Source organism: Ambystoma mexicanum, assembly GCF_040938575.1.
Source record: "Ambystoma mexicanum isolate Mex_15411 chromosome 12 unlocalized genomic scaffold, UKY_AmexF1_1 Mex_chr12_unloc.1, whole genome shotgun sequence".
Classification (NCBI taxonomy): domain Eukaryota; kingdom Metazoa; phylum Chordata; class Amphibia; order Caudata; family Ambystomatidae; genus Ambystoma; species Ambystoma mexicanum.
In genome coordinates this window covers 2,460,094-2,484,942 of record NW_027182322.1, presented here as the reverse complement: position 1 = coordinate 2,484,942, position 24,849 = coordinate 2,460,094, and the positions used below count along the sequence as shown (strand labels likewise).

Below are 24,849 nucleotides of genomic sequence, written 5' to 3'. Positions count from 1 at the left end.
TCCTCCTCCTGACCACATTCTAAAACTATGTGCAAATTGTTCCTTCCATAAACTGTAACTTCCTTGGCCCTTTATTTATAATGACTGTTATACTCTCTCTCTTTCCGCCACAGTATAAAAAAGCCTAGCACACCTCATGATTGGATTAAGAAATTCCTGTCATTTAGTTGGAAATGATTTTCCCATTATCCCCAAAAACTCCTCACTGTGTCTCAGAACGCTTTTTTTCACAGGACAATACAGATCAGATTGACTTGAAAGGTCCTTTCACGCGACTACAGAATGCCTCTCATTCCACTAAAAGATACTCCAGTGCCTACAATAGCCTAGGACTAGACTATGAGTCCCAATGTAGAAAGACCACAAGTCCACAGATATGCCTGTTTATTTAAACATCTGTATTATCATCAGCGTGTGACTGTAAAGGCGGGACCTCGCGCTCTCTGTAACGCGCTCCATTGGCAACATCAGTTAAATGTCGTTGGTTCAATCCCTCGCGGATGTTGTTTTTATTCCCATTTGTAACTGGGAAATACTGTCGCTGCAATACATATGTCTTAATCAAGCTAGTGGTTATTGACGTAAATGGCAGTGTTATAATGTTTCATGTACTGCAAATGTCACCACATAATGCGCTCTTAATTAGATTTGGTTGAAATACATTACAGTCACCCGATGAAAAAGTGTGCAAAGAGCATTAAAGAAACAAAAGGTTCATAACAGTAACAGGACATATCGAATTGTTTCAGTCCTCCACAGAGATTGCCAATGTATTAATGGAAATTCTAAAATATCTGCCCAACTGCCGTGACATTGCCTCACCGCAATGCCGTGACTCGGATTCGAACCTGAGGTTGCTGCGGCCACAACGCAGAGTACTAACCACTATACGATCACGGCGAGCTACTTGGGCTACTACAATGTGACGTTCCACCTCTATCATAAGCTGTAATCCATCTGTGATGTCATGACTCATGTTTGAATTAAAGGTTGGTTGTGATGTTATCCATGAGAATAAGTGGACACCTGATCCCCAGTCACTTATTTAAGATCTCAATAATCAAGTCAGAATCCAAATGAAAGTCATCAAAGTGGAGCCAATTAGAAATAATATAGTTACACAAACCTGGCAATGGTGCGGCAGCCAGGGCCGATAATGGCCCGCCAGCCTGAGAGCAGGAAAGTGTGAGAGCAGTGATGGTCTTGTGAGAGTTTACAGCTGTTATTGACCCTGTCCCCTTCCATTGCAGAGTTTTCTCCCTATAAGAAGTGCAGAGGCTCCCTCCGGGGTGCTAATAGTACATTTCTTTTTTTGCGCAGGAGAAGTGCTCTTCACCAATTGCACGTGCCAAATCACCCGAAGGCCAACACCATAAAATTCAGGCATTCATGTTCATGCGTCCTCCATGTTATGTCCTTATAAAGGGATGCATGTTCATGATGACTCCATGTCACACCTGCATACAAGGATGCATGTTCATGCCGCTTCGTTCTCTTGGCTTCATACAGGGATTTTATCTCCTCCCTGTCTCACCCTCATGCAGGGATGCATGACCAATGCTCCTTCCCTTCTCGCCCGCATACATGGATGCACGTTCATGTCTCCTCGTTCTCTCGGCTTCATACAGGGATTTTATCTCCTCCCTGTCTCACCCTCAGGAAGGGATGCATGACCAATGCTCCTTCCCATCTCGCCCGCATACATGGATGCACGTTCACGCCTCCTCCTTCTCTCGGCTTCATACGGGGATCATATCTCCTCCCTGTCTCACCCTCATGCAGGGATGCATGACCAATGCTCCTTCCTGTCTCGCCCGCATACATGGATGCACGTTCACGCCTCCTCCTTCTCTCGGCTTCATACAGGGATCATATCTCCTCCCTGTCTCACCCTCATGCAGGCATGCATGACCAATGCTCCTTCCCTTCTCGCCTGCATACATGGATGCACGTTCACGCCTCCTCCTTCTCTCGGCTTCATACGGGGATCATATCTCCTCCCTGTCTCACCCTCATGCAGGGATGCATGACCAATGCTCCTTCCTGTCTCGCCCGCATACATGGCTGCACGTTCACGCCTCCTCCTTCTCTCGGCTTCATACGGGGATCATATCTCCTCCCTGTCTCACCCTCATGCAGGGATGCATGACCAATGCTCCTTCCCTTCTCGCCTGCATACATGGATGCACGTTCACGCCTCCTCCTTCTCTCGGCTTCATACGGGGATCATATCTCCTCAATGTCTCACCCTCACTTCCAACATGTGTAACTTCTTGTTCTCTTTGACGTCTGGGGCATGGGTGGCTACTGCACAGCTCTAGATGTCGCCCACCTGCAAGGTGCTATTGAAAGCACTTTTCCACATTGGACGTGCTATATTAACCCCCTCTCCCCAAATACAATAAAAATAAAGAAATATATGTGCTTCCATAATGTCTACCTTCTAATGTTTCATATGTGTAAGCACATTGTCCTCCTCCTGACCACATTCTAAAACTATGTGCAAATTGTTCCTTCCATAAACTGTAACTTCCTTGGCCCTTTATTTATAATGACTGTTATACTCTCTCTCTTTCCGCCACAGTATAAAAAAGCCTAGCACACCTCATGATTGGACTAAGAAATTCCTGTCATTTAGTTGGAAATGATTTTCCCATTATCCCCAAAAACTCCTCACTGTGTCTAAGAACGCTTTTTTTCGCAGGACAATACAGATCAGATTGACTTGAAAGGTCCTTTCACGCGACTACAGAATGCCTCTCATTCCACTAAAAGATACTCCAGTGCCTACAATAGCCTAGGACTAGACTATGAGTCCCAATGTAGAAAGACCACAAGTCCACAGATATGCCTGTTTATTTAAACATCTGTATTATCATCAGCGTGTGACTGTAAAGGCGGGACCTCGCGCTCTCTGTAACGCGCTCCATTGGCAACATCAGTTAAATGTCGTTGGTTCAATCCCTCGCGGATGTTGTTTTTATTCCCATTTGTAACTGGGAAATACTTTCGCTGCAATACATATGTCTTAATCAAGCTAGTGGTTATTGACGTAAATGGCAGTGTTATAATGTTTCATGTACTGCAAATGTCACCACATAATGCGCTCTTAATTAGATTTGGTTGAAATACATTACAGTCACCCGATGAAAAAGTGTGCAAAGAGCATTAAAGAAACAAAAGGTTCATAACAGTAACAGGACATATCGAATTGTTTCAGTCCTCCACAGAGATTGCCAATGTATTAATGGAAATTCTAAAATATCTGCCCAACTGCCGTGACATTGCCTCACCGCAATGCCGTGACTCGGATTCGAACCGAGGTTGCTGCGGCCACAACGCAGAGTACTAACCACTATACGATCACGGCGAGCTACTTGGGCTACTACAATGTGACGTTCCACCTCTATCATAAGCTGTAATCCATCTGTGATGTCATGACTCATGTTTGAATTAAAGGTTGGTTGTGATGTTATCCATGAGAATAAGTGGACACCTGATCCCCAGTCACTTATTTAAGATCTCAATAATCAAGTCAGAATCCAAATGAAAGTCATCAAAGTGGAGCCAATTAGAAATAATATAGTTACACAAACCTGGCAATGGTGCGGCAGCCAGGGCCGATAATGGCCCGCCAGCCTGAGAGCAGGAAAGTGTGAGAGCAGTGATGGTCTTGTGAGAGTTTACAGCTGTTATTGACCCTGTCCCCTTCCATTGCAGAGTTTTCTCCCTATAAGAAGTGCAGAGGCTCCCTCCGGGGTGCTAATAGTACATTTCTTTTTTTGCGCAGGAGAAGTGCTCTTCACCAATTGCACGTGCCAAATCACCCGAAGGCCACCACCATAAAATTCAGGCATTCATGTTCATGCGTCCTCCATGTTATGTCCTTATAAAGGGATGCATGTTCATGATGACTCCATGTCACACCTGCATACAAGGATGTATGTTCATGCCGCCTCGTTCTCTTGGCTTCATACAGGGATTTTATCTCCTCCCTGTCTCACCCTCATGCAGGGATGCATGACCAATGCTCCTTCCCTTCTCGCCCGCATACATGGATGCACGTTCATGTCTCCTCGTTCTCTCGGCTTCATACAGGGATTTTATCTCCTCCCTGTCTCACCCTCAGGAAGGGATGCATGACCAATGCTCCTTCCCGTCTCGCCCGCATACATGGATGCACGTTCACGCCTCCTCCTTCTCTCGGCTTCATACGGGGATCATATCTCCTCCCTGTCTCACCCTCATGCAGGGATGCATGACCAATGCTCCTTCCTGTCTCGCCCGCATACATGGATGCACGTTCACGCCTCCTCCTTCTCTCGGCTTCATACAGGGATCATATCTCCTCCCTGTCTCACCCTCATGCAGGCATGCATGACCAATGCTCCTTCCCTTCTCGCCTGCATACATGGATGCACGTTCACGCCTCCTCCTTCTCTCGGCTTCATACGGGGATCATATCTCCTCCCTGTCTCACCCTCATGCAGGGATGCATGACCAATGCTCCTTCCTGTCTCGCCCGCATACATGGCTGCACGTTCACGCCTCCTCCTTCTCTCGGCTTCATACGGGGATCATATCTCCTCCCTGTCTCACCCTCATGCAGGGATGCATGACCAATGCTCCTTCCCTTCTCGCCTGCATACATGGATGCACGTTCACGCCTCCTCCTTCTCTCGGCTTCATACGGGGATCATATCTCCTCAATGTCTCACCCTCACTTCCAACATGTGTAACTTCTTGTTCTCTTTGACGTCTGGGGCATGGGTGGCTACTGCACAGCTCTAGATGTCGCCCACCTGCAAGGTGCTATTGAAAGCACTTTTCCACATTGGACGTGCTATATTAACCCCCTCTCCCCAAATACAATAAAAATAAAGAAATATATGTGCTTCCATAATGTCTACCTTCTAATGTTTCATATGTGTAAGCACATTGTCCTCCTCCTGACCACATTCTAAAACTATGTGCAAATTGTTCCTTCCATAAACTGTAACTTCCTTGGCCCTTTATTTATAATGACTGTTATACTCTCTCTCTTTCCGCCACAGTATAAAAAAGCCTAGCACACCTCATGATTGGACTAAGAAATTCCTGTCATTTAGTTGGAAATGATTTTCCCATTATCCCCAAAAACTCCTCACTGTGTCTCAGAACGCTTTTTTTCACAGGACAATACAGATCAGATTGACTTGAAAGGTCCTTTCACACGACTACAGAATGCCTCTCATTCCACTAAAAGATACTCCAGTGCCTACAATAGCCTAGGACTAGACTATGAGTCCCAATGTAGAAAGACCACAAGTCCACAGATATGCCTGTTTATTTAAACATCTGTATTATCATCAGCGTGTGACTGTAAAGGCGGGACCTCGCGCTCTCTGTAACGCGCTCCATTGGCAACATCAGTTAAATGTCGTTGGTTCAATCCCTCGCGGATGTTGTTTTTATTCCCATTTGTAACTGGGAAATACTGTCGCTGCAATACATATGTCTTAATCAAGCTAGTGGTTATTGACGTAAATGGCAGTGTTATAATGTTTCATGTACTGCAAATGTCACCACATAATGCGCTCTTAATTAGATTTGGTTGAAATACATTACAGTCACCCGATGAAAAAGTGTGCAAAGAGCATTAAAGAAACAAAAGGTTCATAACAGTAACAGGACATATCGAATTGTTTCAGTCCTCCACAGAGATTGCCAATGTATTAATGGAAATTCTAAAATATCTGCCCAACTGCCGTGACATTGCCTCACCGCAATGCCGTGACTCGGATTCGAACCGAGGTTGCTGCGGCCACAACGCAGAGTACTAACCACTATACGATCACGGCGAGCTACTTGGGCTACTACAATGTGACGTTCCACCTCTATCATAAGCTGTAATCCATCTGTGATGTCATGACTCATGTTTGAATTAAAGGTTGGTTGTGATGTTATCCATGAGAATAAGTGGACACCTGATCCCCAGTCACTTATTTAAGATCTCAATAATCAAGTCAGAATCCAAATGAAAGTCATCAAAGTGGAGCCAATTAGAAATAATATAGTTACACAAACCTGGCAATGGTGCGGCAGCCAGGGCCGATAATGGCCCGCCAGCCTGAGAGCAGGAAAGTGTGAGAGCAGTGATGGTCTTGTGAGAGTTTACAGCTGTTATTGACCCTGTCCCCTTCCATTGCAGAGTTTTCTCCCTATAAGAAGTGCAGAGGCTCCCTCCGGGGTGCTAATAGTACATTTCTTTTTTTGCGCAGGAGAAGTGCTCTTCACCAATTGCACGTGCCAAATCACCCGAAGGCCACCACCATAAAATTCAGGCATTCATGTTCATGCGTCCTCCATGTTATGTCCTTATAAAGGGATGCATGTTCATGATGACTCCATGTCACACCTGCATACAAGGATGCATGTTCATGCCGCCTCGTTCTCTTGGCTTCATACAGGGATTTTATCTCCTCCCTGTCTCACCCTCATGCAGGGATGCATGACCAATGCTCCTTCCCTTCTCGCCCGCATACATGGATGCACGTTCATGTCTCCTCGTTCTCTCGGCTTCATACAGGGATTTTATCTCCTCCCTGTCTCACCCTCAGGAAGGGATGCATGACCAATGCTCCTTCCCGTCTCGCCCGCATACATGGATGCACGTTCACGCCTCCTCCTTCTCTCGGCTTCATACGGGGATCATATCTCCTCCCTGTCTCACCCTCATGCAGGGATGCATGACCAATGCTCCTTCCTGTCTCGCCCGCATACATGGATGCACGTTCACGCCTCCTCCTTCTCTCGGCTTCATACAGGGATCATATCTCCTCCCTGTCTCACCCTCATGCAGGCATGCATGACCAATGCTCCTTCCCTTCTCGCCTGCATACATGGATGCACGTTCACGCCTCCTCCTTCTCTCGGCTTCATACGGGGATCATATCTCCTCCCTGTCTCACCCTCATGCAGGGATGCATGACCAATGCTCCTTCCTGTCTCGCCCGCATACATGGCTGCACGTTCACGCCTCCTCCTTCTCTCGGCTTCATACGGGGATCATATCTCCTCCCTGTCTCACCCTCATGCAGGGATGCATGACCAATGCTCCTTCCCTTCTCGCCTGCATACATGGATGCACGTTCACGCCTCCTCCTTCTCTCGGCTTCATACGGGGATCATATCTCCTCAATGTCTCACCCTCACTTCCAACATGTGTAACTTCTTGTTCTCTTTGACGTCTGGGGCATGGGTGGCTACTGCACAGCTCTAGATGTCGCCCACCTGCAAGGTGCTATTGAAAGCACTTTTCCACATTGGACGTGCTATATTAACCCCCTCTCCCCAAATACAATAAAAATAAAGAAATATATGTGCTTCCATAATGTCTACCTTCTAATGTTTCATATGTGTAAGCACATTGTCCTCCTCCTGACCACATTCTAAAACTATGTGCAAATTGTTCCTTCCATAAACTGTAACTTCCTTGGCCCTTTATTTATAATGACTGTTATACTCTCTCTCTTTCCGCCACAGTATAAAAAAGCCTAGCACACCTCATGATTGGACTAAGAAATTCCTGTCATTTAGTTGGAAATGATTTTCCCATTATCCCCAAAAACTCCTCACTGTGTCTAAGAACGCTTTTTTTCACAGGACAATACAGATCAGATTGACTTGAAAGGTCCTTTCACGCGACTACAGAATGCCTCTCATTCCACTAAAAGATACTCCAGTGCCTACAATAGCCTAGGACTAGACTATGAGTCCCAATGTAGAAAGACCACAAGTCCACAGATATGCCTGTTTATTTAAACATCTGTATTATCATCAGCGTGTGACTGTAAAGGCGGGACCTCGCGCTCTCTGTAACGCGCTCCATTGGCAACATCAGTTAAATGTCGTTGGTTCAATCCCTCGCGGATGTTGTTTTTATTCCCATTTGTAACTGGGAAATACTGTCGCTGCAATACATATGTCTTAATCAAGCTAGTGGTTATTGACGTAAATGGCAGTGTTATAATGTTTCATGTACTGCAAATGTCACCACATAATGCGCTCTTAATTAGATTTGGTTGAAATACATTACAGTCACCCGATGAAAAAGTGTGCAAAGAGCATTAAAGAAACAAAAGGTTCATAACAGTAACAGGACATATCGAATTGTTTCAGTCCTCCACAGAGATTGCCAATGTATTAATGGAAATTCTAAAATATCTGCCCAACTGCCGTGACATTGCCTCACCGCAATGCCGTGACTCGGATTCGAACCGAGGTTGCTGCGGCCACAACGCAGAGTACTAACCACTATACGATCACGGCGAGCTACTTGGGCTACTACAATGTGACGTTCCACCTCTATCATAAGCTGTAATCCATCTGTGATGTCATGACTCATGTTTGAATTAAAGGTTGGTTGTGATGTTATCCATGAGAATAAGTGGACACCTGATCCCCAGTCACTTATTTAAGATCTCAATAATCAAGTCAGAATCCAAATGAAAGTCATCAAAGTGGAGCCAATTAGAAATAATATAGTTACACAAACCTGGCAATGGTGCGGCAGCCAGGGCCGATAATGGCCCGCCAGCCTGAGAGCAGGAAAGTGTGAGAGCAGTGATGGTCTTGTGAGAGTTTACAGCTGTTATTGACCCTGTCCCCTTCCATTGCAGAGTTTTCTCCCTATAAGAAGTGCAGAGGCTCCCTCCGGGGTGCTAATAGTACATTTCTTTTTTTGCGCAGGAGAAGTGCTCTTCACCAATTGCACGTGCCAAATCACCCGAAGGCCACCACCATAAAATTCAGGCATTCATGTTCATGCGTCCTCCATGTTATGTCCTTATAAAGGGATGCATGTTCATGATGACTCCATGTCACACCTGCATACAAGGATGTATGTTCATGCCGCCTCGTTCTCTTGGCTTCATACAGGGATTTTATCTCCTCCCTGTCTCACCCTCATGCAGGGATGCATGACCAATGCTCCTTCCCTTCTCGCCCGCATACATGGATGCACGTTCATGTCTCCTCGTTCTCTCGGCTTCATACAGGGATTTTATCTCCTCCCTGTCTCACCCTCAGGAAGGGATGCATGACCAATGCTCCTTCCCGTCTCGCCCGCATACATGGATGCACGTTCACGCCTCCTCCTTCTCTCGGCTTCATACGGGGATCATATCTCCTCCCTGTCTCACCCTCATGCAGGGATGCATGACCAATGCTCCTTCCTGTCTCACCCTCATGCAGGCATGCATGACCAATGCTCCTTCCCTTCTCGCCTGCATACATGGATGCACGTTCACGCCTCCTCCTTCTCTCGGCTTCATACGGGGATCATATCTCCTCCCTGTCTCACCCTCATGCAGGGATGCATGACCAATGCTCCTTCCTGTCTCGCCCGCATACATGGCTGCACGTTCACGCCTCCTCCTTCTCTCGGCTTCATACGGGGATCATATCTCCTCCCTGTCTCACCCTCATGCAGGGATGCATGACCAATGCTCCTTCCTGTCTCGCCCGCATACATGGATGCACGTTCACGCCTCCTCCTTCTCTCGGCTTCATACGGGGATCATATCTCCTCAATGTCTCACCCTCACTTCCAACATGTGTAACTTCTTGTTCTCTTTGACGTCTGGGGCATGGGTGGCTACTGCACAGCTCTAGATGTCGCCCACCTGCAAGGTGCTATGGAAAGCACTTTTCCACATTGGACGTGCTATATTAACCCCCTCTCCCCAAATACACTAAAAATAAAGAAATATATGTGCTTCCATAATGTCTACCTTCTAATGTTTCATATGTGTAAGCACATTGTCCTCCTCCTGACCACATTCTAAAACTATGTGCAAATTGTTCCTTCCATAAACTGTCACTTCCTTGGCCCTTTATTTATAATGACTGTTATACTCTCTCTCTTTCCGCCACAGTATAAAAAAGCCTAGCACACTTCATGATTGGACTAAGAAATTCCTGTCATTTAGTTGGAAATGATTTTCCCATTATCCCCAAAAACTCCTCACTGTGTCTAAGAACGCTTTTTTTCACAGGACAATACAGATCAGATTGACTTGAAAGGTCCTTTCACGCGACTACAGAATGCCTCTCATTCCACTAAAAGATACTCCAGTGCCTACAATAGCCTAGGACTAGACTATGAGTCCCAATGTAGAAAGACCACAAGTCCACAGATATGCCTGTTTATTTAAACATCTGTATTATCATCAGCGTGTGACTGTAAAGGCGGGACCTCGCGCTCTCTGTAACGCGCTCCATTGGCAACATCAGTTAAATGTCGCTGGTTCAATCCCTCGCGGATGTTGTTTTTATTCCCATTTGTAACTGGGAAATACTGTCGCTGCAATACATATGTCTTAATCAAGCTAGTGGTTATTGACGTAAATGGCAGTGTTATAATGTTTCATGTACTGCAAATGTCACCACATAATGCGCTCTTAATTAGATTTGGTTGAAATACATTACAGTCACCCGATGAAAAAGTGTGCAAAGAGCATTAAAGAAACAAAAGGTTCATAACAGTAACAGGACACATCGAATTGTTTCAGTCCTCCACAGAGATTGCCAATGTATTAATGGAAATTCTAAAATATCTGCCCAACTGCCGTGACATTGCCTCACCGCAATGCCGTGACTCGGATTCGAACCGAGGTTGCTGCGGCCACAACGCAGAGTACTAACCACTATACGATCACGGCGAGCTACTTGGGCTACTACAATGTGACGTTCCACCTCTATCATAAGCTGTAATCCATCTGTGATGTCATGACTCATGTTTGAATTAAAGGTTGGTTGTGATGTTATCCATGAGAATAAGTGGACACCTGATCCCCAGTCACTTATTTAAGATCTCAATAATCAAGTCAGAATCCAAATGAAAGTCATCAAAGTGGAGCCAATTAGAAATAATATAGTTACACAAACCTGGCAATGGTGCGGCAGCCAGGGCCGATAATGGCCCGCCAGCCTGAGAGCAGGAAAGTGTGAGAGCAGTGATGGTCTTGTGAGAGTTTACAGCTGTTATTGACCCTGTCCCCTTCCATTGCAGAGTTTTCTCCCTATAAGAAGTGCAGAGGCTCCCTCCGGGGTGCTAATAGTACATTTCTTTTTTTGCGCAGGAGAAGTGCTCTTCACCAATTGCACGTGCCAAATCACCCGAAGGCCACCACCATAAAATTCAGGCATTCATGTTCATGCGTCCTCCATGTTATGTCCTTATAAAGGGATGCATGTTCATGATGACTCCATGTCACACCTGCATACAAGGATGTATGTTCATGCCGCCTCGTTCTCTTGGCTTCATACAGGGATTTTATCTCCTCCCTGTCTCACCCTCATGCAGGGATGCATGACCAATGCTCCTTCCCTTCTCGCCCGCATACATGGATGCACGTTCATGTCTCCTCGTTCTCTCGGCTTCATACAGGGATTTTATCTCCTCCCTGTCTCACCCTCAGGAAGGGATGCATGACCAATGCTCCTTCCCGTCTCGCCCGCATACATGGATGCACGTTCACGCCTCCTCCTTCTCTCGGCTTCATACGGGGATCATATCTCCTCCCTGTCTCACCCTCATGCAGGGATGCATGACCAATGCTCCTTCCTGTCTCACCCTCATGCAGGCATGCATGACCAATGCTCCTTCCCTTCTCGCCTGCATACATGGATGCACGTTCACGCCTCCTCCTTCTCTCGGCTTCATACGGGGATCATATCTCCTCCCTGTCTCACCCTCATGCAGGGATGCATGACCAATGCTCCTTCCTGTCTCGCCCGCATACATGGCTGCACGTTCACGCCTCCTCCTTCTCTCGGCTTCATACGGGGATCATATCTCCTCCCTGTCTCACCCTCATGCAGGGATGCATGACCAATGCTCCTTCCTGTCTCGCCCGCATACATGGATGCACGTTCACGCCTCCTCCTTCTCTCGGCTTCATACGGGGATCATATCTCCTCAATGTCTCACCCTCACTTCCAACATGTGTAACTTCTTGTTCTCTTTGACGTCTGGGGCATGGGTGGCTACTGCACAGCTCTAGATGTCGCCCACCTGCAAGGTGCTATGGAAAGCACTTTTCCACATTGGACGTGCTATATTAACCCCCTCTCCCCAAATACAATAGAAATAAAGAAATATATGTGCTTCCATAATGTCTACCTTCTAATGTTTCATATGTGTAAGCACATTGTCCTCCTCCTGACCACATTCTAAAACTATGTGCAAATTGTTCCTTCCATAAACTGTCACTTCCTTGGCCCTTTATTTATAATGACTGTTATACTCTCTCTCTTTCCGCCACAGTATAAAAAAGCCTAGCACACCTCATGATTGGACTAAGAAATTCCTGTCATTTAGTTGGAAATGATTTTCCCATTATCCCCAAAAACTCCTCACTGTGTCTAAGAACGCTTTTTTTCACAGGACAATACAGATCAGATTGACTTGAAAGGTCCTTTCATGCGACTACAGAATGCCTCTCATTCCACTAAAAGATACGCCAGTGCCTACAATAGCCTAGGACTAGACTATGAGTCCCAATGTAGAAAGACCACAAGTCCACAGATATGCCTGTGTATTTAAACATCTGTATTATCATCAGCGTGTGACTGTAAAGGTGGGACTTCGCGCTCTCTGTAACGCGCTCCATTGGCAACATCAGTTAAATGTCGTTGGTTCAATCCCTCGCGGATGTTGTTTTTATTCCCATTTGTAACTGGGAAATACTGTCGCTGCAATACATATGTCTTAATCAAGCTAGTGGTTATTGACGTAAATGGCAGTGTTATAATGTTTCATGTACTGCAAATGTCACCACATAATGTGCTCTTAATTAGATTTGGTTGAAATACATTACAGTCACCCGATGAAAAAGTGTGCAAAGAGCATTAAAGAAACAAAAGGTTCATAACAGTAACAGGACATATCGAATTGTTTCAGTCCTCCACAGAGATTGCCAATGTATTAATGGAAATTGTAAAATATCTGCCCAACTGCCGTGACATTGCCTCACCGCAATGCCGTGACTCGGATTCGAACCGAGGTTGCTGCGGCCACAACGCAGAGTACTAACCACTATGCGATCACGGCGAGCTACTTGGGCTGCCACAATGTGACGTTCCACCTCTATCATAAGCTGTACTCCATCTGTGATGTCATGACTCATGTTTGAATTAAAGGTTGGCTGTGATGTTATCCATGAGAATAAGTGGACACCTGATCCCCAGTCACTTATTTAAGATCTCAATAATCAAGTCAGAATCCAAATGAAAGTCATCAAAGTGGAGCCAATTAGAAATAATATAGTTACACAAACCTGGCAATAGTGCGGCAGCCAGGGCCGATAATGGCCCGCCAGCCTGAGAGCAGGAAAGTGTGAGAGCAGTGATGGTCTTGTGAGAGTTTACAGCTGTTATTGACCCTGTCCCCTTCCATTGCAGAGTTTTCTCCCTATAAGAAGTGCAGAGGCTCCCTCCGGGGTGCTAATAGTACATTTATTTTTTTGCGCAGGAGAAGTGCTCTTCACCAATTGCACGTGCCAAATCACCCGAAGGCCACCACCATAAAATTCAGGCATTCATGTTCATGCGTCCTCCATGTTATGTCCTTATAAAGGGATGCATGTTCATGATGACTCCATGTCACACCTGCATACAAGGATGCATGTTCATGCCGCCTCGTTCTCTTGGCTTCATACAGGGATTTTATCTCCTCCCTGTCTCACCCTCATGCAGGGATGCATGACCAATGCTCAATCCCTTCTCGCCCGCATACAATGATGCACGTTCATGTCTTCTCGTTCTCTCGGCTTCATACGGGGATTTTATCTCCTCCCTGTCTCACCCTCAGGAAGGGATGCATGACCAATGCTCCTTCCCGTCTCGCCCGCATACATGGATGCACGTTCACGCCTCCTCCTTCTCTCGGCTTCATACGGGGATCATATCTCCTCCCTGTCTCACCCTCATGCAGGGATGCATGACCAATGCTCCTTCCCTTCTCGCCTGCATACATGGATGCACATTCACGCCTCCTCCTTCTCTCGGCTTCATACGCGATCATATCTCCTCCCTGTCTCACCCTCATGCAGGGATGCATGACCAACGCTCCTTCCTGTCTCGCCCGCATACATGGATGCACGTTCACGCCTCCTCCTTCTCTCGGCTTCATACGGGGATCATATCTCCTCCCTGTCTCACCCTCATGCAGGGATGCATGTCCAATGCTCCTTCCCTTCTCGCCTGCATACATGGATTCACGTTCACGCCTCCTCCTTCTCTCGGCTTCATACGGGGATCATATCTCCTCAATGTCTTACCCTCACTTCCAACATGTGTAACTTCTTGTTCTCTTTGACGTCTGGGGCATGGGTGGCTACTGCACAGCTCTAGATGTCGCCCACCTGCAAGGTGCTATGGAAAGCACTTTTCCACATTGGACGTGCTATATTAACCCCCTCTCCCCAAATACAATAAAAATAAAGAAATATATGTGCTTCCATAATGTCTACCTTCTAATGTTTCATATGTGTAAGCACATTGTCCTCCTCCTGACCACATTCTAAAACTATGTGCAAATTGTTCCTTCCATAAACTGTCACTTCCTTGGCCCTTTATTTATAATGACTGTTATACTCTCTCTCTTTCCGCCAAAGTATAAAAAAGCCTAGCACACCTCATGATTGGACTAAGAAATTCCTGTCATTTAGTTGGAAATGATTTTCCCATTATCCCCAAAAACTCCTCACTGTGTCTAAGAACGCTTTTTTTCACAGGACAATACAGATCAGATTGACTTGAAAGGTCCTTTCACGCGACTACAGAACGCCTCTCATTCCACTCAAAGATACGCCAGTGCCTACAATAGCCTAGGACTAGACTATGAGTCCCAATGTAGAAAGACCACAAGTCCACAGATATGCCTGTTTATTTAAACATCTGTATTATCATCAGCGTGTGACTGTAAAGGCGGGACCTTGCGCTCTCTGTAACGCGCTCCATTGGCAACATCAGTTAAATGTCGTTGGTTCAATCCCTCGCGGATGTTGTTTTTATTCCCATTTGTAACTGGGAAATACTGTCGCTGCAATACATATGTCTTAATCAAGCTAGTGGTTATTGACGTAAATGGCAGTGTTATAATGTTTCATGTACTGCAAATGTCACCACATAATGCACTCTTAATTAGATTTGGTTGAAATACATTACAGTCACCCATGAAAAAGTGTGCAGAGAGCATTAAAGAAACAAAAGGTTCATAACTGTAACAGGACATATCGAATTGTTTCAGTCCTCCACAGAGATTGCCAATGTATTCATGGAAATTCTAAAATATCTGCCCAACTGCTGTGACATTGCCTCACCGCAATGCCGTGACTCGGAATCGAACCGAGGTTGCTGCGGCCACAACGCAGAGTACTAACCACTATACGATCACGGCGAGCTACTTGGGCTGCTACAATGTGACGTTCCACCTCTATCATAAGCTGTACTCCATCTGTGATGTCATGACTCATGTTTGAATTAAAGGTTGGTTGTGATGTTATCCATGAGAATAAGTGGACACCTGATCCCCAGTCACTTATTTAAGATCTCAATAATCAAGTCAGAATCCAAATGAAAGTCATCAAAGTGGAGCCAATTAGAAATAATATAGTTACACAAACCTGGCAATGGTGCGGCAGCCAGGGCCGATAATGGCCCGCCAGCCTGAGAGCAGGAAAGTGTGAGAGCAGTGATGGTCTTGTGAGAGTTTACAGCTGTTATTGACCCTGTCCCCTTCCATTGCAGAGTTTTCTCCCTATAAGAAGTGCAGAGGCTCCCTCCGGGGTGCTAATAGTAAATTTATTTTTTTGCACAGGAGAAGTGCTCTTCGCCAATTGCACGTGCCAAATCACCCGAAGGCCACCACCATAAAATTCAGGCAATCATGTTCATGCGTCCTCCATGTTATGTCCTTATAAAGGGATGCATGTTCATGATGACTCCATGTCACACCTGCATACAAGGATGCATGTTCATGCCGCCTCGTTCTCTTGGCTTCATACAGGGATTTTATCTCCTCCCTGTCTCACCCTCATGCAGGGATGCAAGACCAATGCTCCTTCCCTTCTCGCCCGCATACAATGATGCACGTTCATGTCTTCTCGTTCTCTCGGCTTCATACAGGGATTTTATCTCCTCCCTGTCTCACCCTCAGGAAGGGATGCATGACCAATGCTCCTTCCCGTCTCGCCCGCATACATGGATGCACGTTCACGCCTCCTCCTTCTCTCGGCTTCATACGGGGATCATATCTCCTCCCTGTCTCACCCTCATGCAGGGATGCATGACCAATAATCCTTCCTGTCTCGCCCGCATACATGGATGCACGTTCACGCCTCCTCCTTCTCTCGGCTTCATACGGGGATCATATCTCCTCCCTGTCTCACCCTCATGCAGGGATGCATGACCAATGCTCCTTCCCTTCTCGCCTGCATACATGGATGCACGTTCACGCCTCCTCCTTCTCTCGGCTTCATACGGGGATCATATCTCCTCCCTGTCTCACCCTCATGCAGGGATGCATGACCAACGCTCCTTCCTGTCTCGCCCGCATACATGGATGCACGTTCACGCCTCCTCCTTCTCTCGGCTTCATACGGGGATCATATCTCCTCCCTGTCTCACCCTCATGCAGGGATGCATGACCAATGCTCCTTCCCTTCTCGCCTGCATACATGGATGCACGTTCACGCCTCCTCCTTCTCTCGGCTTCATACGGGGATCATATCTCCTCAATGTCTCACCCTCACTTCCAACATGTGTAACTTCTTGTTCTCTTTGACGTCTGGGGCATGGGTGGCTACTGCACAGCTCTAGATGTCGCCCACCTGCAAGGTGCTATGGAAAGCACTTTTCCACATTGGACGTGCTATATTAACCCCCTCTCCCCAAATACAATAAAAATAAAGAAATATATGTGCTTCCATAATGTCTACCTTCTAATGTTTCATATGTGTAAGCACATTGTCCTCCTCCTGACCACATTCTAAAACTATGTGCAAATTGTTCCTTCCATAAACTGTCACTTCCTTGGCCCTTTATTTATAATGACTGTTATACTCTCTCTCTTTCCGCCACAGTATAAAAAAGCCTAGCACACCTCATGATTGGACTAAGAAATTCCTGTCATTTAGTTGGAAATGATTTTCCCATTATCCCCAAAAACTCCTCACTGTGTCTAAGAACGCTTTTTTTCACAGGACAATACAGATCAGATTTACTTGAAAGGTCCTTTCACGCGACTACAGAATGCCTCTCATTCCACTAAAAGATACACCAGTGCCTACAATAGCCTAGGACTAGACTATGAGTCCCAATGTAGAAAGACCACAAGTCCACAGATATGCCTGTTTATTTAAACATCTGTATTATCATCAGCGTGTGACTGTAAAGGCGGGACCTCGCGCTCTCTGTAAAGCGCTCCATTGGCAACATCAGTTAAATGTTGTTGGTTCAATCCCTCGCGGATGTTGTTTTTATTCCCATTTGTAACTGGGAAATACTGTCGCTGCAATACATATGTCTTAATCAAGCTAGTGGTTATTGACGTAAATGGCAGTGTTATAATGTTTCATGTACGGCAAATGGCACCACATAATGCGCTCTTTATTAGATTTGGTTGAAATACATTACAGTCACCCGATGAAAAAGTGTGCAAAGAGCATTAAAGAAACAAAAGGTTCATAACAGTAACAGGACATATCGAATTGTTTCAGTCCTCCACAGAGATTGCCAATGTATTAATGGAAATTCTAAAATATCTGCCCAACTGCCGTGACATTGCCTCACCGCAATGCCGTGACTCGGATTCAAACCGAGGTTGCTGCGGCCACAACGCAGAGTACTAACCACTATACGATCACAGCGAGCTACTTGGACCGCTACAATGTGACGTTCCACCTCTATCATAAGCTGTACTCCATCTGTGATGTCATGACTCATGTTTGAATTAAAGGTTGGTTGTGATGTTATCCATGAGAATAAGTGGACACCTGATCCCCAGTCACTTATTTAAGATCTCAATAATCAAGTCAGAATCCAAATGAAAGTCATCAAAGTGGAGCCAATTAGAAATAATATAGTTACACAAACCTGGCAATGGTGCGGCAGCCAGGGCCGATAATGGCCCGCCAGCCTGAGAGCAGGAAAGTGTGAGAGCAGTGATGGTCTTGTGAGAGTTTACAGCTGTTATTGACCCTGTCCCCTTCCATTGCAGAGTTTTCTCCCTATAAGAAGTGCAGAGGCTCCCTCCGGGGTGCTAATAGTAAATTTATTTTTTTGCGCAGGAGAAGTGCTCTTCACCAATTGCACGTGCCAAATCACCCGAAGGCCACCACCATAAAATTCAGGCATTCATGTTCATGCGTCCTCCATGTTATGTCCTTATAAAGGGATGCATGTTCATGATGACTCCATGTCACAACTGCATACAAGGATGCATGTTCATGCCGCCTCGTTCTCTTGGCTTCATACAGGGATTTTATCTCCTCCCTGTCTCACCCTCATGCAGGGATGCATGACCAATGCTCCTTCCCTTCTCGCCTGCATACAAGGATGCACGTTCATGTCTCCTCGTTCTCTCGGCTTCATACGGGGATTTTATCTCCTCCCTGTCTCACCCTCAGGAAGGGATGCATGACCAATGCTCCTTCCCGTCTCGCCCGCATACATGGATGCACGTTCACGCCTCCTCCTTCTCTCGGCTTCATACAGGGATCATATCTCCTCCCTGTCTCACCCTCATGCAGGGATGCATGACCAATGCTCCTTTCCTTCTCGCCTGCATACATGGATGCACGTTCACGCCTCCTCCTTCTCTCGGCTTCATACGGGGATCATATCTCCTCCCTGTCTCACCCTCATGCAGGGATGCATGACCAATGCTCCTTCCTGTCTCGCCCGCATACATGGATGCACGTTCACGCCTCCTCCTTCTCTCGGCTTCATACGGGGATCATATCTCCTCCCTGTCTCACCCTCATGCAGGGATGCATGACCAATGCTCCTTCCTGTCTCGCCCGCATACATGGATGCACGTTCACGCCTCCTCCTTCTCTCGGCTTCATACGGGGATCAAATCTCCTCCCTGTCTCACCCTCATGCAGGGATGCATGACCAATGCTCCTTCCCTTCTCGCCCGCATACATGGATGCACGTTCATGCCTCCTCCTTCTCTCGGCTTCATACGGGGATCATATCTCCTCCCTGTCTCACCCTCATGCAGGGATGCATGACCAATGCTCCTTCCCTTCTCGCCTGCATACATGGATGCACGTTCACGCCTCCTCCTTCTCTCGGCTTCATACGGGGATCATATCTCCTCAATGTCTCACCCTCACTTCCAACATGTGTAACTTCTTGTTCTCTTTGACGTCTGGGGCATGGGTGGCTACTGCACAGCTCTAGATGTCGCCCACCTGCAAGGTGCTATGGAAAGCACTTTTCCACATTGGACGTGCTATATTAACCCCCTCTCCCCAAATACAATAAAAATAAAGAAATATATGTGCTTCCATAATGTCTACCTTCTAATGTTTCATATGTGTAAGCACATTGTCCTCCTCCTGACCACATTCTAAAACTATGTGCAAATTGTTCCTTCCATAAACTGTCACTTCCTTGGCCCTTTATTTATAATGACTGTTATACTCTCTCTCTTTCCGCCACAGTATAAAAAAGCCTAGCACACCTCATGATTGGACTAAGAAATTCCTGTCATTTAGTTGGAAATGATTTTCCCATTATCCCCAAAAACTCCTCACTGTGTCTAAGAACGCTTTTTTTCACAGGACAATACAGATCAGATTGACTTGAAAGGTCCTTTCACGCGACTACAGAATGCCTCTCATTCCACTAAAAGATACGCCAGTGCCTACAATAGCCTAGGACTAGACTATGAGTCCCAATGTAGAAAGACCACAAGTCCACAGATATGCCTGTTTATTTAAACATCTGTATTATCATCAGCGTGTGACTGTAAAGGCGGGACCTCGCGCTCTCTGTAACGCGCTCCATTGGCAACATCAGTTAAATGTCGTTGGTTCAATCCCTCGCGGATGTTGTTTTTATTCCCATTTGTAACTGGGAAATACTGTCGCTGCAATACATATGTCTTAATAAAGCTAGTGGTTATTGACGTAAATGGCAGTGTTATAATGTTTCATGTACTGCAAATGTCACCATATAATGCGCTCTTAATTAGATTTGGTTGAAATACATTACAGTCACCCGATGAAAAAGTGTGCAAAGAGCATTAAAGAAACAAAAGGTTCATAACAGTAACAGGACATATCGAATTGTTTCAGTCCTCCACAGAGATTGCCAATGTATTAATGGAAATTCTAAAATATCTGCCCAACTGCCGTGACATTGCCTCACCGCAATGCCGTGACTCGGATTCGAACCGAGGTTGCTGCGGCCACAACGCAGAGTACTAACCACTATACGATCACGGTGAACTACTTTGGCTGCTACAATGTGACGTTCCACCTCTATCATAAGCTGTACTCCATCTGTGATGTCATGACTCATGTTTGAATTAAAGGTTGGTTGTGATGTTATCCATGAGAATAAGAGGACACCTGATCCCCAGTCACTTATTTAAGATCTCAATAATCAAGTCAGAATCCAAATGAAAGTCATCAAAGTGGAGCCAATTAGAAATAATATAGTTACACAAACCTGGCAATGGTGCGGCAGCCAGGGCCGATAATGGCCCGCCAGCCTGAGAGCAGGATAGTGTGAGAGCAGTGATGGTCTTGTGAGAGTTTACAGCTGTTATTGACCCTGTCCCCTTCCATTGCAGAGTTTTCTCCCTATAAGAAGTGCAGAGGCTCCCTCCGGTGTGCTAATAGTAAATTTATTTTTTTGCGCAGGAGAAGTGCTCTTCACCAATTGCACGTGCCAAATCACCCGAAGGCCACCACCATAAAATTCAGGCATTCATGTTCATGCGTCCTCCATGTTATGTCCTTATAAAGGGATGCATGTTCATGATGACTCCATGTCACACCTGCATACAAGGATGCATGTTCATGCCGCCTCGTTCTCTTGGCTTCATACAGGGATTTTATCTCCTCCCTGTCTCACCCTCATGCAGGTATGCATGACCAATGCTCCTTCCCTTCTCGCCCGCATACATGGATGCACGTTCATGTCTCCTCGTTCTCTCGGCTTCATACGGGGATTTTATCTCCTCCCTGTCTCACCCTCAGGAAGGGATGCATGACCAATGCTCCTTCCCGTCTCGCCCGCATACATGGATGCACGTTCACGCCTCCTCCTTCTCTCGGCTTCATACGGGGATCATATCTCCTCCCTGTCTCACCCTCATGCAGGGATGCATGACCAATGCTCCTTCCTGTCTCGCCCGCATACATGGATGCACGTTCACGCCTCCTCCTTCTCTCGGCTTCATACGGGGATCATATCTCCTCGCTGTCTCACCCTCATGCAGGGATGCATGACCAATGCTCCTTCCCTTCTCGCCTAAATACATGGATGCACGTTCACGCCTCCTCCTTCTCTCGGCTCCATACGGGGATCATATCTCCTCCCTGTCTCACCCTCATGCAGGGATGCATGAACAACGCTCCTTCCTGTCTCGCCCGCATACATGGATGCACGTTCACGCCTCCTCCTTCTCTCGGCTTCATACGGGGATCATATCTCCTCCCTGTCTCACCCTCATGCAGGGATGCATGACCAATGCTCCTTCCCTTCTCGCCTGCATACATGGATGCACGTTCACGCCTCCTCCTTCTCTCGGCTTCATATGGGGATCATATCTCCTCAATGTCTCACCCTCACTTCCAACATGTGTAACTTCTTGTTCTCTTTGACGTCTGGGGCATGGGTGGCTACTGCACAGCTCTAGATGTCGCCCACCTGCAAGGTGCTATGGAAAGCACTTTTCCACATTGGACGTGCTATATTAACCCCCTCTCCCCAAATACAATAAAAATAAAGAAATATATGTGCTTCCATAATGTCTACCTTCTAATGTTTCATATGTGTAAGCACATTGTCCTCCTCCTGACCACATTCTAAAACTATGTGCAAATTGTTCCTTCCATAAACTGTCACTTCCTTGGCCCTTTATTTATAATGACTGTTATACTCTCTCTCTTTCCGCCACAGTATAAAAAAGCCTAGCACACCTCATGATTGGACTAAGAAATTCCTGTCATTTAGTTGGAAATGATTTTCCCATTATCCCCAAAAACTCCTCACTGTGTCTAAGAACGCTTTTTTTCACAGGACAATACAGATCAGATTGACTTGAAAGGTCCTTTCATGCGACTACAGAATGCCTCTCATTCCACTAAAAGATACGCCAGTGCCTACAATAGCCTAGGACTAGACTATGAGTCCCAATGTAGAAAGACCACAAGTCCACAGATATGCCTGTGTATTTAAACATCTGTATTATCATCAGCGTGTGACTGTAAAGGTGGGACTTCGCGCTCTCTGTAACGCGCTCCATTGGCAACATCAGTTAAATGTCGTTGGTTCAATCCCTCGCGGATGTTGTTTTTATTCCCATTTGTAACTGGGAAATACTGTCGCTGCAATACATATGTCTTAATCAAGCTAGTGGTTATTGACGTAAATGGCAGTGTTATAATGTTTCATGTACTGCAAATGTCACCACATAATGTGCTCTTAATTAGATTTGGTTGAAATACATTACAGTCACCCGATGAAAAAGTGTGCAAAGAGCATTAAAGAAACAAAAGGTTCATAACAGTAACAGGACATATCGAATTGTTTCAGTCCTCCACAGAGATTGCCAATGTATTAATGGAAATTCTAAAATATCTGCCCAACTGCCGTGACATTGCCTCACCGCAATGCCGTGACTCGGATCCGAACCGAGGTTGCTGCGGCCACAACGCAGAGTACTAACCACTATACAATCACGGCAAGCTACTTGGGCTTCTACAATGTGTCGTTCCACCTCTATCATAAGCTGTACTCCATCTGTGATGTCATGACTCATGTTTGAATTAAAGGTTGGCTGTGATGTTATCCATGAGAATAAGTGGACACCTGATCCCCAGTCACTTATTTAAGATCTCAATAATCAAGTCAGAATCCAAATGAAAGTCATCAAAGTGGAGCCAATTAGAAATAATATAGTTACACAAACCTGGCAATGGTGCGGCAGCCAGGGCCGATAATGGCCCGCCAGCCTGAGAGCAGGAAAGTGTGAGAGCAGTGATGGTCTTGTGAGAGTTTACAGCTGTTATTGACTCTGTCCCCTTCCATTGCAGAGTTTTCTCCCTATAAGAAGTGCAGAGGCTCCCTCCTGGGTGCTAATAGTACATTTATTTTTTTGCGCAGGAGAAGTGCTCTTCACCAATTGCACGTGCCAAATCACCCGAAGGCCACCACCATAAAATTCAGGCATTCATGTTCATGCGTCCTCCATGTTATGTCCTTATAAAGGGATGCATGTTCATGATGACTCCATGTCACACCTGCATACAAGGATGCATGTTCATGCCGCCTCGTTCTCTTGGCTTCATACAGGGATTTTATCTCCTCCCTGTCTCACCCTCATGCAGGGATGCATGACCAATGCTCCTTCCCTTCTCGCCCGCATACATGGATGCACGTTCATGTCTCCTCGATCTCTCGGCTTCATACGGGGATTTTATCTCCTCCCTGTCTCTCCCTCGGGAAGGGATGCATGACCAATGCTCCTTCCCGTCTCGCCCGCATACATGGATGCACGTTCACGCCTCCTCCTTCTCTCGGCTTCATACGGGGATCATATCTCCTCCCTGTCTCACCCTCATGCAGGGATGCATGACCAATGCTCCTTCCTGTCTCGCCCGCATACATGGATGCACGTTCACGCCTCCTCCTTCTCTCGGCTTCATACGGGGATCATATCTCCTCCCTGTCTCACCCTCATGCAGGAATGAATGACCAGTGCTCCTTCCTGTCTCGCCCGCATACATGGATGCACGTTCACGCCTCCTCCTTCTCTCGGCTTCATACGGGGATCATATCTCCTCCCTGTCTCACCCTCATGCAGGGATGCATGACCAATGCTCCTTCCCTTCTCGCCTGCATACATGGATGCACGTTCACGCCTCCTCCTTTTCTCGGCTTCATACGGGGATCATATCTCCTCAATGTCTCACCCTCACTTCCAACATGTGTAACTTTTTGTTCTCTTTGACGTCTGGGGCATGGGTGGCTACTGCACAGCTCTAGATGTCCCCCACCTGCAAGGTGCTATGGAAAGCACTTTTCCACATTGTACGTGCTATATTAACCCCCTCTCCCCAAATACAATAAAAATAAAGAAATATATGTGCTTCCATAATGTCTACCTTCTAATGTTTCATATGTGTAAGCACATTGTCCTTCTTCTGACCACATTCTAAAACTATGTGCAAATTGTTCCTTCCATAAACTGTCACTTCCTTGGCCCTTTATTTATAATGACTGTTATACTCTCTCTCTTTCCGCCACAGTATAAAAATGCCTAGCACACCTCATGATTGGACTAAGAAATTCCTGTCATTTAGTTGGAAATGATTTTCCCATTATCCCCAAAAACTCCTCACTGTGTCTAAGAACGCTTTTTTTCACAGGACAATACAGATCAGATTGACTTGAAAGGTCCTTTCACGCGACTACAGAATGCCTCTCATTCCACTAAAAGATACGCCAGTGCCTACAATAGCCTAGGACTAGACTATGAGTCCCAATGTAGAAAGACCACAAGTCCACAGATATGCCTGTTTATTTAAACATCTGTATTATCATCAGCGTGTGACTGTA

General features: G+C 46.2%; 5 non-coding genes across 5 annotated transcripts; all 5 read right to left on the bottom strand.

The window, feature by feature from the left end:
* Positions 1 to 3,298: 3,298 nt before the first annotated feature.
* TRNAH-GUG (transfer RNA histidin (anticodon GUG)) lies at positions 3,299 to 3,370 on the bottom strand. The gene has a single exon. It is a non-coding gene; the product is annotated as a tRNA-His (tRNA).
* A 2,398-nt stretch (positions 3,371 to 5,768) lies between these two features.
* TRNAH-GUG (transfer RNA histidin (anticodon GUG)) lies at positions 5,769 to 5,840 on the bottom strand. The gene has a single exon. It is a non-coding gene; the product is annotated as a tRNA-His (tRNA).
* Positions 5,841 to 8,238: 2,398 nt separating this feature from the next.
* Positions 8,239 to 8,310, bottom strand: TRNAH-GUG (transfer RNA histidin (anticodon GUG)). The gene has a single exon. It is a non-coding gene; the product is annotated as a tRNA-His (tRNA).
* A 2,321-nt stretch (positions 8,311 to 10,631) lies between these two features.
* Positions 10,632 to 10,703, bottom strand: TRNAH-GUG (transfer RNA histidin (anticodon GUG)). The gene has a single exon. It is a non-coding gene; the product is annotated as a tRNA-His (tRNA).
* Positions 10,704 to 15,373: 4,670 nt separating this feature from the next.
* TRNAH-GUG (transfer RNA histidin (anticodon GUG)) lies at positions 15,374 to 15,445 on the bottom strand. The gene has a single exon. It is a non-coding gene; the product is annotated as a tRNA-His (tRNA).
* Positions 15,446 to 24,849: the final 9,404 nt, after the last annotated feature.